Raw genomic sequence first — 15,512 nt, 5'->3', positions numbered from 1 at the left:
GCGTCCATTTGATTCTTTGGCTTTCCGTTACGCTTGTCACACAGCACTGTGCTGTGGACTCTGTATCATAGCCTGGAGATTTTTTCAAATGCTTTGTCATTTCGTCTTCTGTAACGGAGCTCTGATAGAACAGATTTGTCTCCCCACACAGCGATCAGATCCAGTATCTCCCATACGGTCCATGCTGGAGCTCTTTTTGGATTTGGGACTGCATCGCCACCCGTGCTGATCAGAGCTCCACGCTGGGCAAACAGGAAATTAAATTCAAAAGTTCGTGGGGCTTTTCCTGTTTACCTGGCCAGTGCATCAGAGTTCAGATTGCTGTCCAGAGCGGTCACACTGGTGCACTGTGGGATCCTGCCCGGAGGCCAATACCGCCGATTTGCGGCCACACTAACCCTAATCCGATATGGTAATACCAATTTCAGCGCTACTCCTCTCGTCGGGGAGGAGTACAGAATCCGGTTTAAAGAGCCCTTTGTAATCGATTATAAAGGGCCTCGTTGTGTGGACGGGTGCAGCATTAAATCAGTTAAATGTTGCTAAAATCGGTTTAAATGCGTAGTGTAGACCAGGCCTCAGTAAGATTTTTTTAAAACAGGACTATTTTTGTCCATGCTAAGGGCAAAATCATGTTTAAACATAATGCTAGTTGATGCATTTTCTCAGTCCAAACAAGCCCTTGCTGCAGGATAAAGTGTCCTACCAAAAACAGGAGCTATGGCATATAGGTAAGATAGTGTGGGGAAGCTTGCATTGCGCATACTGAATATATTCTGGAGATAAAGAAAGAAAGAACTTTAATTTGTAGTGCTTTCACTGTCATATCTTTTATAACAACTTTTTTTTTAAATGAAAATTATGGCATATTCTAATTTTAATTAAATTGGTCATCTTTTCACTACAGGGCTGAAAACTACTCCTGTGGTAGGAAGTTATAAACAAATCAACTTATGATGTGATGCCAGATAATTTAAAAGACGTTTGCTTAAATTTATTAGTTATATTACAAGGAAAAACAATCCAAGGAAAAGTACTGTAAAAGTATCTAAACTCCAAAGAGGGAAAGGAACTGTTAAAGTGGAACAGAGGGACATAACTGATGAAATCAACAGAGGAAAATTTAGGCTGAATATTAGGAGAAAAAACAACAGTGAAATCTATTAGACTATGAAATAGCTTCCAAAGGGAAGCAATTAAAATCAACTGTAAAGGGAAATGCTGCAATGCCAAAGGATGAATTAGTGACCTAATAAGTCTTTTGCAGCTCTTATTTCTGGAGCTCTATGAAAAGGAAAGACTTGGGATTTTTTTAAATGGAGAGATGGGGAAAGAGAGAATGGCCACACATGAAAGATACCTTAAATAGTCTCTAAAAACCAAAGTCTGTTAATAGGCACAAAATGAACATAATGACGACCATACATACCTATTCTGCACGAAAGGAAAGACCTTAACTGATCATCCTGTCTTGCAATCATATAGTGTGCTGCTCCAGGTAACAGATGCAGACGGTCCAACAGCAACAATTATGTAGATAACATCAAATACAGCATAGCTTATCAAGGCAATACATGTCTCTCAAGATCAGGTGCTCATCAAGCAGATGACTGTTCAGACAGGAAGCTGTAAATGAAATCATACACATGGATACACAGCAAACACATTTTGGCTTCACAAGCATTTTTTTTTTTTAATATGTAAGCATCAGAGGAATCTCTCTTATGCCTCAAACAACCATACACTATTCACAGAATCAATTTTACTTACAGTTCAGTAAACCTTATTTTATTCAATTATTTGAAAGAAACTGTAGGCTTTAACTTATCAGAGAGGCTGCAGTGTAACATCCTGGTGTTCAAAGATGCTCTGCCACATTTCAAGATTTTTGGCAATGAATTTGGGCTATTATTAGAAATATCTGGTTGCTAGGGAAGACTCTTGTAATGACACACACTACCCACGAAGCAGAATTTGTTTTGCAAATCAGAAGGGAAAAAATCAAGATGGGGAAGGATCATAAAGGTATCCATCATAACGATAGGTACATAAGATGAATACAGACACATTTCGGTTGTTCCAACTATAGGTATGGTGTATGATACCGAAGCATGCACACTTCAGCGTATGCAAAATCAGTATCTAAATCAGGAGCCATGAAATAAATAGATCAGGGATCTAAATTAAAAGGAAGGAAAGGTGCATTTTTAATATATAAAGAAAATTGCTAGTTTCACTAAAAGAAAAAAAAAGAGAAATATTACATAATACAGAAAATTATTTAGGACTTGACTCAACAACCAGATGAGACTTTATGCAAAGTATGTAGGCGTGTTTTAACTCAGTGTGCCTACATCGAAATACATATCCAGGCCTAATCCCCATGGAATTAGAATGCCTCACAAATATTCATGCATATATTCACACACCAATCCCCTATGCTAGTAAACTTATCTTACAGAAGAGAGTAACAGACACAGAAACATTAAGTGACTTGCCCAAAATCACACAGGAAGTTCGTTGCAGAGCTAGGAAGTGATACCACATGTCCGAAATCTCAGTCCAATCCCCTAATCGTAAGAGCATGTTCCCTGCTTGTAGTCCCCGGGAGCTCCATATAAGGCACCCTTTTGGGAATTACCATTCTATAATTAACATTTTAAGGTATCAATTTACACACACCCATTTACACATCTGGAAGTTGTGTGTATTTCATAGAGAAATCACAATTTTCTTTAAATTTTTTCCCCAAATACTGAACTTTCATCTAAAAATTTGCTTTCTGAGAGAGATAATAGAACAAAGATGGTGAAGAAAGAAGAGTAACTTCTGATGTGGTTTTGTCCTATTTGTCCTACTGCACTAAAAAAGTCTATTGATGCTATTAATACTTCAAAAAAAATTCACCAGCTTCAGCCAAAGCAAAGGGTATACAGTAGTACTATGGGTCTTTCAGTGTCATTTCTTCCGGTCAGCATTGTATCTAAGAAAAAAGGATAATAAGAACGCATGCATATCAGATTTAGTAAACTGTCAAGCTATTCTTTGTAGGTTGAATGCTTTGCATGGCATAAAGAAGATGCTGTAATTAAAAGAATAGCTCCCTTCTGACTGAGAGAGTTTAATTATGCTTTCAGCTGTTGGGAATGAGAGACTCTGATGACAGAGATGCTTTTCCATAGTCACATGAATTACGCCTACACCTCTACCTCGATATAACACAACCCAATATAACACAAATTTGTATATCATGTGGTAAAGCAGCACTCCGAGGAGGTGGGGCTGCGCACTCCAGTGGATCAAAGCAAGTTCGATATAACGCGGTTTCACCTAAAACGCGGTAAGATTTTTTTGGCTCCCGAGGATAGTGTTATATCAGGGTAGAGGTGTAAGAAGATTTAATGAAACTTAAGCAGATTCATCAGTAATAAATAATGTCACTAAAATAAGTGTTCAAAAAACCTTAAACTTAAGTATAATAATAAGAAAAGAATATATTATGAAATAAAACGTTTCAATCCAAGCGAGAATCTAATGTTGCAGAGATCACAAATAGGGTGAAATGCATTCAACAAACAAATTTACTGGCATCAGCTGGCTCCATTCCTGGCAATCCCAGCAGAGGAGTACGGAGACTGAACTACTGCTGTCACAGATGAGGGTGATTAACACTAGTCAGACTGGAAGCCCACATTGCTTACATGAGCCCTCTTGCAAAGTAATCTCTCTCAACTGCTTCAGTCTCTTTCCCCGACCCAATGACTACCCATTGTCATTTATAGCATTTATTTTGACATTACCAAAACATTTTGATTAGTTTCAACTAAAAATTTTCCTCAGATTTTCAATTCACTGAAAAATTCCAAAAAAAAAAAGTATCACTAAACCAAAAAAATCCATCATTCACCTACCTCTACTTAGGAGCTGCTTTCATTGAGACTTAGGCACTTATGAGCCCACATATCATTTGCAGGATGGCAGTTCTAACTTATTCTTTTAAATCAATTTGTTCTATTAAAATTTGAAGTAATATCTCAAATTTAAGAGAAAAGAGACCAGTTTGGTCTTATGACAATAGAATACACCAGTGACGCATTTTAGGCTGCAGCCCAGTCTAGTGCAGCATTTTTCAAAAGTTCAGGTCGCAGCATTTAAGGCACCGGGTTGCTCCGGTCAGCACCACCGACCGGGATGTTAAAAGTCCAGTTGACAGTGCTGCCCAGCTAAAGGCAGGCTACTGCCCACCTGTTTCGACACCACGTTGCGCCCCAGAAGCGGCCGGCCATGAGTCCAGCTTCTAGGCATGGGGGCTATGGGGCTCTATGCACTTCCCCCACCTCAAGCTCTGGCTCCGCACTCCTATTGGCCGGGACCCTGCACCCCAACCTCCTCATTCTTGCCCCCCCCAAGCCTGCACCCCAGCTCAGAGCCCTGACACCCTTCCGTACCCCAACTCCCTGCCTCAGCCCTGAGCCCCCCCAAACTGAGTGCATCCTGAACCCCAAGCCCCTCATCCCTGCCCACCCAAGCCTGCACCCCAGCTCAGAGCCTGACCCCCTCCTGTACCCCAATCCCCTGCCCCAGCCCAGAGCTCCCTCCCACATCCTGAACCCCTCATTCCCAGCCCCACCCTGCAGCCCTCACCCTCGCACCCCAACCCTCTGCCACAGCCCTGAGCCCCTCCCACATCCCAAACCCCTTATCCCCAGCTCTGTTGGATCGCAGGCAACAATTTTCTTCAAATGGGTCCCCAGAAAAAAAAGTTTGAAAACCACTGGTCTAGTGGATAAAGATACTTGCCTTCCCCCCATGTGAAATATTTTTGATCACCCACATAGTTCTCCAGACTTTTGACAATTACTCTAATTTAAAAGCAGCATTAATCTATGTAAACAAGATCCTAACAACAATTACAATACCAGCCTGAGAAATAAGAAATACAGGTTTCATCTCTAACTTCACAGCTTTAACTCTGGGGGGAAAGAAATAACCACAGAAGCTATCAATGCTCAGCATGAACAGACCTGTTCATTTTGTTACTTTTGGTCATTAGAGTAATTACACACTTCAAAACAGCAACTTAATCCAGCAACACAGAGAAAGGATAACAAACAAGCCAACCTTGTTCAGTTGCATGAAAAACAAAAAAGCAGCTGTAGAAATACTCTAGTATTACTCAAAGCTTTGGGCCAGACTCTGCCACTCCTACTCTGGTAGTGCTTTACTCCACAATCAGCTCTATTGACAATAGTGCTCCTTATCACTTACAGAGCTGCTTGTAGCATAAGGCACCATGTGAGTAAGAGTGGCAGGATAATGGAGCTACTCACAGAGTAAGTAAAAAACAGCAGAATCTGGCACCCTGTTTGCAAACAATGGCCTGAACCCTACAATGAGCTCTGTGGGTTGACCCCAACACTAAAACAGACCCCCTTAACTTCAGTCTGCCTGCCTAGATGCTGACCCTGCAATAACCTCTGTCACTGTGCTTTAATTTTTTCATCAACAGCCATTAAATTAACCTGCATCTTTAAGTTTGTCAACTTTACTGCAGTTTTCCAAGGAAGCTCAGATTTCATATTGCAAACCCAATACTGAAATCCTTAGAGAAGCTCAGTAAGCTCCTTATGTAATTTTTGGTTTTACTTAAAATATATTCCTCTAAATTACCCCTAAAAACCACCATATGAAATTTAACATACATCAAAAAATACACATTTTATAATAAAAATCCAGCTAGTTATATAATTCGTATGTCAGACTGATCAGAATTACACAAATTTGTACAGATTGCAAGTGACAAGCTATACCAGTGGGGTGCAAACATTACAAAGGGAAACAACAGCCTCTGTTAAATCCTGATCTCCAGGTGCCCAGGGCTCCTTGATTCAGAGTCAGGGCCACCCAGAGGATTCAGGAGGCCTGGGGCAAAGCAGGGGAGCGGACATAAAAAAAGGCGCCATCTGCTGCAGCGCTTGTACTCACCGGGCGGCACTCCGAGTCTACGGCGGGTCCTTCACTCAACTCCGTGTCTTCGACAGCTGTGAAGGACCCGCCGCCGAAGTGCCGCCGAAGACCTGGAGCAAGTAAAGGGCCCGCTGCCGAAGTGCCACCGAAGACCCGGACCGCCACCTAGTTAGTAGCCAGGAAAGGGATTCTCGGCCAGGGCTCACAGGGCCCCGTGGGGCCCAGGGCAAATTGCCCCACTTGCCCCCCCCCCGGCCCTTGGGCGGCCCTACTCAGAGAAGCCAGAAGGCCAGAAATCCCTGTTTCATGTTACCTCAAATGAAATTTCATTAACTGTGAAATTTCATAAAAATCAACCCAAATCTCAGGCTAAGAGTTTGTATGACCCATGTTGAAGATAAGCTACTCTACTAAAATGAAACAATAATTTATTGACCAATTTCAATGTATTCTATGAGACTGAACTGAAACCTGAAACTTGCATTGGCTGTTCCCTGACCACATAACACTGTTCCTACTACAGCTTTGCTCAAGCACAAACAATAATAGTAAAATTATTCATTTGCTAATATTTGGAAACTTTCTGTTACACTAATCATTGCACTAAATTTAAATGCTGGGTGTGGAGTTTCCACAATATTGCAGTCAATCAAATGTAACAAATCATTGTTTTCTGACAAGGACATACACACTGTTGCAACTGAGTAGATCTGGTAGCACAGGCAGTTTAGAAATGGAAATGGATTCATTGCTACAATAAAAATTTCATAGCTTTATTTTGTATTAACTGCTTCTTGGTCAGTAAGACCTGAAAAACCACTCACTCATGGCAAAGGGGAAGCTTTCCCTGGAGAGAGGAGGGAACATGCCATCCATTTCTGCAGAACTTCAGCTTTCACTTAAAATAATGAAGCTTCTACCTTGGAAACATTCCAAATCCCAAGCGATGCATTGACGTCTTTCCAGATTCTGCAGACAGACAGCTCCAGTGCCTCTGTTGCTGCTCACAGCTGCATCTGCTACCAAGCAGCAACAAGGAGGAGTTAATAAGGTTGAGGGAAGCATCCAGCTACTATTCAGAACCCTGTGGACACCAGAAAAATTCTCAAAAATGTCATCTTTATGTAGCTTGAGAAAGCTGCAAGCCTAGAGTTATTCATTGGGAGGATGCTTCTAACACCCACCCTTCCCTCTACCTCCCAAAATATGGAGACTGTGAATAGGGAGAGGGTTAATGTACTGAAGACCTGTTTCCTCTCCTCTTCCCATACCCAAATGCCAAAACCTTGAGTGAAGGCAAAAGACTTTATAGTGGGCAGGTAGGAAAATATAAAAAGCTCCTTTACCCTTCCTGCAGTTAAAGTGAGAGGGTCATATTTATTAGACACTTGCTAATCAAATACTAAATATGAAAGATACAGGGTCCAGGGACAGCAACCAAAAGGCATGTCAGCATCATTCCCCTTCTGGCATTGGCATGGGAGGGGCAGGAGACCTATGCTTCTTACCAAACAATTGCCCCGACCCTTGGTGGTGGGTCCATCCTCATCTTTTGTAGCTTTAGATCTCCATCTATTAGTGAGATCTGGCAGATTTTTCAAGACTGGCTAGTGAAGGCATTTGTAAATGCCCCAAATAATTCTTTAGATGAAGGTACATCTGCTTCATAAGGTAAAAAGGGAAGCAACAGCAGTTTTGCTATCAAAATAAAGTGCCATGTCCCGGTTTTGCAGACCCACACAGAGTGGGTTTATTTCCTACACACTTTAGTAATGCTATACCACAAAAAATGAGAAAATTCAGTCTCCTACTCTGTCAGTCTCTCTACTACGGTCATCACTACATGGGTCTCAGAACAGTGGCTAATCTTACATGCCATATGTGCTGCAAAAGCTAAATGCTCTAGGCAAGGTGGGGATGAAGTAGCACACAATGAATTTCCTCAGCATTGTTTATTTTAAATCTAACTCTTTGCATGATGTTATGTACTCATTGGATTTTACATATTACATTTTCTAACATGCCATAATCCCTATTGAATGTAGGTTTCCACTTTGACTGGAAATACATGACCACATGGGGACAGGCTCCCACAAAGTTGCAAAGAACCACCTAGATTTTTTCAGAAAACTCAGAAAGCAAACATGTATTTTGTGTACTCAGCAGCAAGTCCTCTCTTCTCTCAATGCTGGTTTTCAGGGAGAGTATGGTGGTTTGGAGAGTAAGGGTTTGATAGAACTGATTATACCAAGACACAGTGCAAACACATACTCTGAATTCTTCTTCATGTAGCGCTGCTAGTGCACCTCAACCCTGACCAGCGATATTCCTGTGATTAGCCTCTCATGAGGAGAGAAGGCCTGTTGTGATGAATCATGCAATGATTCTGTGATGAGCACAAGAGACTAGGAGAAAACCAAGTCCAGTTTTACTCAGATAACGAGAGGTACACAGCTAATGCATTAAATTAAATGTGCCACTGAGTCTGTTGGTGCTTCTGGTAGATTTTGCTTCGGGAAAAGAGCGAAGCACACAAATATAGTGTTGACAGGGGCAACCTTCAGTGTAGGTCTGGCATTTGCTTGTTTTATGTAACCATGTTATTGTTGGTTATGTTTGTTACTCTACTATGAAGGAGCACTTACCCTGGACACTGCAAGAAGATGCTTTTACTAAGATATAGAGCACACTTTTAAAGGAAGAACTTCTTCACTATAAAACGCAAACATCTGTATTTCTTGCAATGTTGTTAAATACTGATATATTTTCCAAAAGCCAGACATATCTTGTTTGATACCATTCACCATACTACCTGCTTTGAAAATTCTCCCTTTGTTTTAAAAACAAAAAGCAAAGGGAAAAGAAGAGTCAAACTGATTCTTTTGTGCTACTATTGTACAATTCTGTGAGAAATGCCACTGACTGGTATGATTTCATGGGAGCCTCTCCAGGAGAAAGCAGCCTCTCAGGCTGTCAGCCCATGTAAACTCCCCAAGCTATTAAGGCTTGGAGGTTGGTGTCAGTTCTGAAGGGCTACTGGGTAGTTGCTAAGTGAACAAGTAGTCTGGTTAGGCAGCCACCTACAATTGCCTTCCCTACCAATGTATCAAAGAACTAAAACCATAGGGAAATCTCATATCAAAAGCTCTCTCACCGCATCACTCATTATCATTCTGACATGGCATCCCAGAGCAGGAGCTTACCCAGCCTAACTGAATGCCCACCAGTTAGGGAAGATTTCTGCACAGGCTGCAGTGGCCCAAACACATCACAACCCCCTGGATGAAAACTTTTCTTCTGTCAATCAGGGAGAAGCAAGGGGCCCACTGATTCATCCTCTTCTTAAGGGTCAGAAAAATAGGACAGAAGATGTTTCACCACTGACTTTCATTAATTTATTTTTCAAAACATCCTCTAAAACAAAAGAAAAACTCTAAAAACATCCCGTCCTTGCAAATCTAGGCCATGAAAAAATTATAAACAATTAATCCTCACATTTGTTCTCATCATTCCAAAGATTCTCTGCCTTTGCGAGTACAACTAACCATTTTAGATGCATCACCTGGGGGAACTAGATAGTTCTCAGGAGACTGGCAACAGAACATGGACTTTTTTACATCACTGATTTAAATCTAGTCCCAACTGGTGATCAACAAGAATCACCACATCTGTAACCATGCTGGCAGCTGCCCTAGAGAAGTCCAGATTGAAGAGGCATTGGGGTCTGAGCCTGCAAGGCACCAAACATCCTCAACTGCAACAGGAATAGAGAGTGCTCAGCACCTCTCCAGAGATGCTCAGCACCTTGAAAGATCAGCCCCATGAACGTTACTCTATCCTCTCGCCCTAGAGATGGATTCCATAGGTCAAAGTTGAAGCATAGCTGCAAGGTAGTGTGAGAAATATTGCAACTGCAAAGGGAAGCTCTCTTACGGCTTGTCTACATGGGATATTAGTGCACAGCAAGCTAGGGTGTGAATCTACAGGCCAAATAGCTTGTCACACAGCACAGGCCCCTTTAACAAGCCCTCAGTTAAAACAACAGACCATTATTTACACTCCAATCGTTATTTACATGAGAAAAGCATATGGCCATGCTTAGGAAGCCAATATATTTAACTTCCTAGCTGCATTTTGAACTGGTGATTCCAGATGAAAACAAAACAAAAACCATAGCCAAAACAAACCGCTCCACTAGGTGTTTTTCAGGAGGGCACTCCAGGGTGCAAGACTAATTATCAAGTCAGTTCTGACACTGGGAGGCCAGAGGGTGGGAATTACTGGGGTTTTGTTTAAAATGAAACAAAACAATACCTTCCATACCCCTGAAAAATAGGCATTTTTAATAGGGAGGTAAAATTTTTGGCCTGTTATACTTGATGATAACTATCAGCATGTTTGCCTTTTTATGGGGTCTTTATTATCATAGCACAAAAATGAGTATCTTCAAAGAAACTGAAGCAATAAACAGGAAATAACATCCTGGCTTTTTCAAGATAATGGCATCCTAGCTATATTGCCTCTGTAGATCACTTCCCTGCCATCGACTGCTTTAGTGGATAAATTCAAAGGCAATTTTAAATCTGTAAATGGCCTCGAATTTATTGGATCTGCAGCACTAGATCACCAACAAGCTTTGTGGACTCAATACATAAGCAAAATTCATTTTTGGTGTGATAAAATGTCCTTCCTCAATGTTAAATGTAGTACAGAACAAATGATAATTGTTTGCAACATGCTTTGGGACAGGAGATTCTGCTTGAAATCTACTGGCAGTTGCTTGCTATTGTGCCAGAACTTTAACTCGGGTTAAGGTCTCTCATCTTAACCAAATTTCAGGAGAGATTCATCTCTGCGCTGCTAGAGAGCTATTCTTGGGCTGTTGAGGGCCACTTCCACCCCTGAAACAAGCTAGGGAAGACCTAAGAAAAGCTCTACCCTCTGCACTATTGCATTACCTTTTACGGATATTAGCACTGAGGCACAGGTATCTCCTCGCCATGCCCCTTGCCACACCTTCCTCCTCTGGCATACCCCCCATTCTGCCTGCAGCCCTCACAAACATGCTCCTGGTACAAGGGCAGGGAATAGCTGCAGATGCAGGACAAAGGCAGCAGAACCTGCTACAGCCTCCCACACCACTACGATTCACCAGGGTGTGGAGTGTTATGCCTGTCCTATGCAACGCAAAGACTGATCCAGAGTTCCTAAGGTAACTGAGAACCTCTTTCTTCATAATCTCTTTGAGGTTACCAAAAGCAAATGAAAGTTTTGGATCCAAATAAGGGAACTAGAATCCTACAGGTTCATGCAAACAATTTGGGCCAATATACATGCCAAAGGCTTTAGGTCTAGAGAATCATCAATTTCATAGCAAACAAAATATCACCTTCCTATTTCCTTCACCACCAATTAGCATTCAAATCTAAAACATCAAAAACTGACTTTTAATTACTGAAGTCAGCACCAATGACTCCAGTTATATTTCTACAGATTTCTGAAAATTGGATTCTCCATTACACATGCTGTATTTAAATTAGTTTCCTACTTCATTCCTAGCAATTATACTTTGACAAACCAAATTAAAATACAATTAAGATTTTTTTTAAACCTACTTAAAACTGAAATGGAGCTTTAAGAACAAAACAATTTAAAACTATCTTCTAAATTTGAATTTAATTCCCCTTTACATCTTAAGACAGAAATTTCTTTAAAAGAATAAAGATGCACAAGGGGAAATTTTATTTGTTGAAATATACCACAGAAAGGCAACAAATGGCATTTTATTTTTATACTACAAGGTGTCAGTTTCTCACCAATCCAGATCAGAACCAAGTTGTGACTGTTTAATACTACATACATAGGTATAATGCCAGAAAGACTGTCAGCAGAAGGGAAGCACAGAAAAAAGCTTCCTGTCCCCTCCCTGGCTCCCTCCCAAACCTACAAACTATTTTTCAACCCCTCAATAACAAGTGTCACAAAGGAACTTAGAAGTCAAGGGCCATGGGCTGCATGTTTGTCACGCATACACCTCCTGACCAAGCCACCAATAGCAGCTATGCAAACACCAAACACCAAGATAATCTGTATGGTGGGTCTATATGTATGGCCACTGCCTCTCAGAATACAGTTTTATGATAATACTGCTTTTGCAGCATACATATGTTCCAATTTGAAGGCACTTCCATGAGAATGTAGAATTTGGCTCTTAAAGTTCTGGATCATGATTATTACTTGAATATGACAGTAGAGACAAAAACAGTAGTTTATCTGCATAAGGCTAACAAGAATTAATCAATTCGTACAGAATATTCAGGAAAATCCTTTACATGTGCTTATTTCATGTCATATGAGTCAGTGGGGCATTATTTGACCTGTGATTTCTGCAGAATGGATACTATGGCACGTTATATAAAATACTAATCAGAAGAAAAGAAAGAAAAGAAAGCTAGTGGATCCTAATCTCTCTGCCCTCTCTCTAAAATTAAAAAGCCTGAACCATAAATTGTCACCATGCAGGGCATATTGATAACCAAGAAGTTATCAGGTAGCCACAATATATTCTACCAGTAGGAAGACCAGCATCTTCAGAAGGCAGCTAATCCAGATTCCCCCAAATTAGCAGCACCAGGAGGCAACACTGACCAAATTAAAAAGCATACTTCAAACCTTTGAAGACTCAACACTCCTCGGTTGCTGAGGAAGGGATGGTTGTAATAAAGCAGTGTTAACAAATCTTGAAAATAATTCACCAGCTGCTTGCAAAAGAACAGGTGAAGTTATAATATGATGCAAAGTCAACAGCAGAGAGCTTCACTGTAGTGTGGTCTAGTGGATACATTGGACTGTGACTCAGAAGACCTAGATGCTATTCCTGATTCTGCCACTGGCCTGCTGGGTGAGCATGACCTTTGTTCCTCAGTTTTCCCAGCTGTAAAATGAGGATAAGGATACTCTGTCAAGCACTTTGAGATCCACTGATAAAAAGAGAGAGGCATTATTATTAGTTTTTATCACAACGGCTAGAGTAACAGAATTGGATATTCATTATTAGTGATGTAGGGTATAATTTTTATACAATTAAATACTATTTGTGTTGGAATATATTTAGCGTTAATTAAGAATCATAGATACAAACTAATGGGGATGAATTGGTACTGCAGTGTAAGGCAATAAAGTGCTCAGTGTGACAACTAGTTCTGGCAATACCGTGTTTGTGTTATGTTTATTTCAGTTATATTTTTCCTCTAGTCTTTCCAGAGTATCCGTTATTCAGTACTGGTTGATAGGTTTTATGTTCACATATAAGGGCTGGTCCACACTACGGGGGGGAAATCGATCTTAGATACGCAACTTCAGCTACGTGAATAACGTAGCTGAAGTCGAATATCTAAGATCGGATTACTCACCCATCCACACCGCGCGGGATCGATGTTCGCGGCTCTCCCTGTCGATTCCGGAACTCTGTTGGGGTTGATGGAGTTCCAGAATCGATATAAGCGCGCTCAGGGATCGATATATCGCGTCTAGATGAGACACGATATATCGATCCCCGAGCAATCGATTTTAACCCGCTGATACGGCGGGTAGTCTGGACATAGCCTATGGTTTAAAGAGGCTATTGCTTTATGTTCCTATATAAATAACTACATGCTAGATTATCCTCTGCTGTCCAAGTGAAGGATTGACTGGATTATTAATTTTGTATAAACTGTCAAATTGTATTTATAGACAAATCAGAGAATTTAACACAAAATCATATTCTCCCTTCACTTTTATCCATGCATTTCCATTGAATTCGGAGAAAGAGTATACTCATACAAAAATCCAAGGATTCTGAGTGAAGGCCAGTGCTTTGGGCCCAATACTGCAGCTATTTATGCTTGTAACTTTACTTATTCGGATAGCTCCATAGGGCTCAATGGGTCTACTCACGTGAATAAAATTACTCACGTAGGTAAGTTCCATAAACAAAAACAGTTGGAACCTATGTGGACAGAAGCTCAAGAATATACAGAGATTAAAGAGCTGTTGATTATCCATTTCTTCCTCCTTGCCCATGCACGATAGTTAGTTACCTCCAGACTCTCTCTTCCTCCAAACCTTCAGCTGTGGTCCTGTCAAGCCTCTTAAGGCAAGCAGAGTTAGGCCTACTCAGTACATAATAAAAGAGACCTCCAAGGTTCTGCAAGAAGTGATGTTGGCAACTCAGAAGATGGTGCTCTGAGTCCTCATGGAATTAATGCCTCAGCCTGATGCTAGGAGAAATCACTGAATCGCTCATGTTGCCATCTTAAGTCCTGAGTATATATGGTCATGAAATGTGGTTTTACAAGAAATGAGGCATTAACACCATTGTTCCTGCCAAATTTCAACAACATTCTGTAATTACATTATGCCTACCTACATTTTTTCCTGTAGTTTTAACTGGATAAAATATGTTTTATTTCCTAGCCTATGAACCCAAAAGTTGTTGTGCAGTGATGCACAAAGTGGTCTGTATATATGCTGCTACAATTAGTAGAAGTCTTTGGGATCCCTCTGGATTAAAGATATAAAATCACTGTTTTGTCCAGTGTTCAGTAGGAACAAACCCCAGAACAACCCAGGGTTTTAAAATGTGTTTAAGGCATGAAATATTGCAAGGGAAATATATTTGTAAGAACTTTTATTTTTGTTAAAAAAGAAAAATTTTAGCTGATTTTCTGATTGACTGATGATGGCTGGTGAGTGACAGGCTCAAGACAGTTGCCAGTAAGACGTCTTAGGGTATGGCTACGCTTGTACTTCAAAGCACTGCCACGGCAGCGCTTTGAAGTTTCGAGTGTGGTCGCAGCGCCAGCGCTGCGCGTACTCCACATCCTCTACACTGAGGCTTTACAGCGCTGTATCTTGCAGCACTCAGAGGGGTGTTTTTTTCACACTCCTGAGCGCGAAAGTTGCAGCGCTGTAAAGTGCCAGTGTAGCCATGGCCTTAATCACTAGTAGGGTTTGTCTGTTTGTTTTTAAAGAAGTCTGCTAGATGGGTAGAGAGAGAAATGTCAAGTAGACTGAAGAAAAAGGGCTGCCCACTTGCCTATGACTTTTTTAGTTCAGACAATGATACAGCATTAGTGCTTAGGGGTATAAATTACCTTCAGTTAAGAGTCTCATAACTATTTCATTTGATCTGTAAAAAATGTTATCAATTGATTCTTACTTCACAAGTCTGGGGAAGGAGGAGCACTAATTAAAGACAAATGCAAAATAGGTAAAGAGCTTTACAAACTGATTAGACAATTAAAGTCAATGATGCTCGGAAATGAAAAACATTATTAGTTTTGCAAGAGTTATAAAAAAGTCTGTAAGATTTACTACCATGTTAAGGATTTATACTCCTAATGCATATTCCAGCAAAAAGAACAACAATCATAAACTAGCCTCCCCCTTTTCTACTCTATAAAGGAAGGACAACTACTAAGGACTCCTTCACCCACATTAGGAGAACTACAAAGGGATAATGAAAGTATGTGTGCTGAAAAGTAAGGCTCTGACAACAGATC

At 40.7% G+C, this 15,512-nt stretch overlaps 1 protein-coding gene across 1 annotated transcript in view; it reads right to left on the bottom strand.

Annotated features, from left to right (window-relative positions):
• Window positions 1-15,512, bottom strand: part of TIAM1 (T cell lymphoma invasion and metastasis 1) — a 290,505-nt gene that overhangs the window by 217,969 nt on the left and 57,024 nt on the right. Inside the window, exon 2 of the mRNA XM_030579292.1 lies at window positions 1,430-1,626. The gene's annotated coding sequence lies outside the window, so the exon portion shown is untranslated. The remainder of the gene's footprint in view (window positions 1-1,429; window positions 1,627-15,512) is intronic.

This window comes from Gopherus evgoodei, chromosome 1 (genome assembly GCF_007399415.2).
Source record: "Gopherus evgoodei ecotype Sinaloan lineage chromosome 1, rGopEvg1_v1.p, whole genome shotgun sequence".
NCBI lineage: Eukaryota > Metazoa > Chordata > Testudines > Testudinidae > Gopherus > Gopherus evgoodei.
Note: the sequence above shows the minus strand (reverse complement) of the source record. Positions and strands in the feature narration are given on the sequence as shown.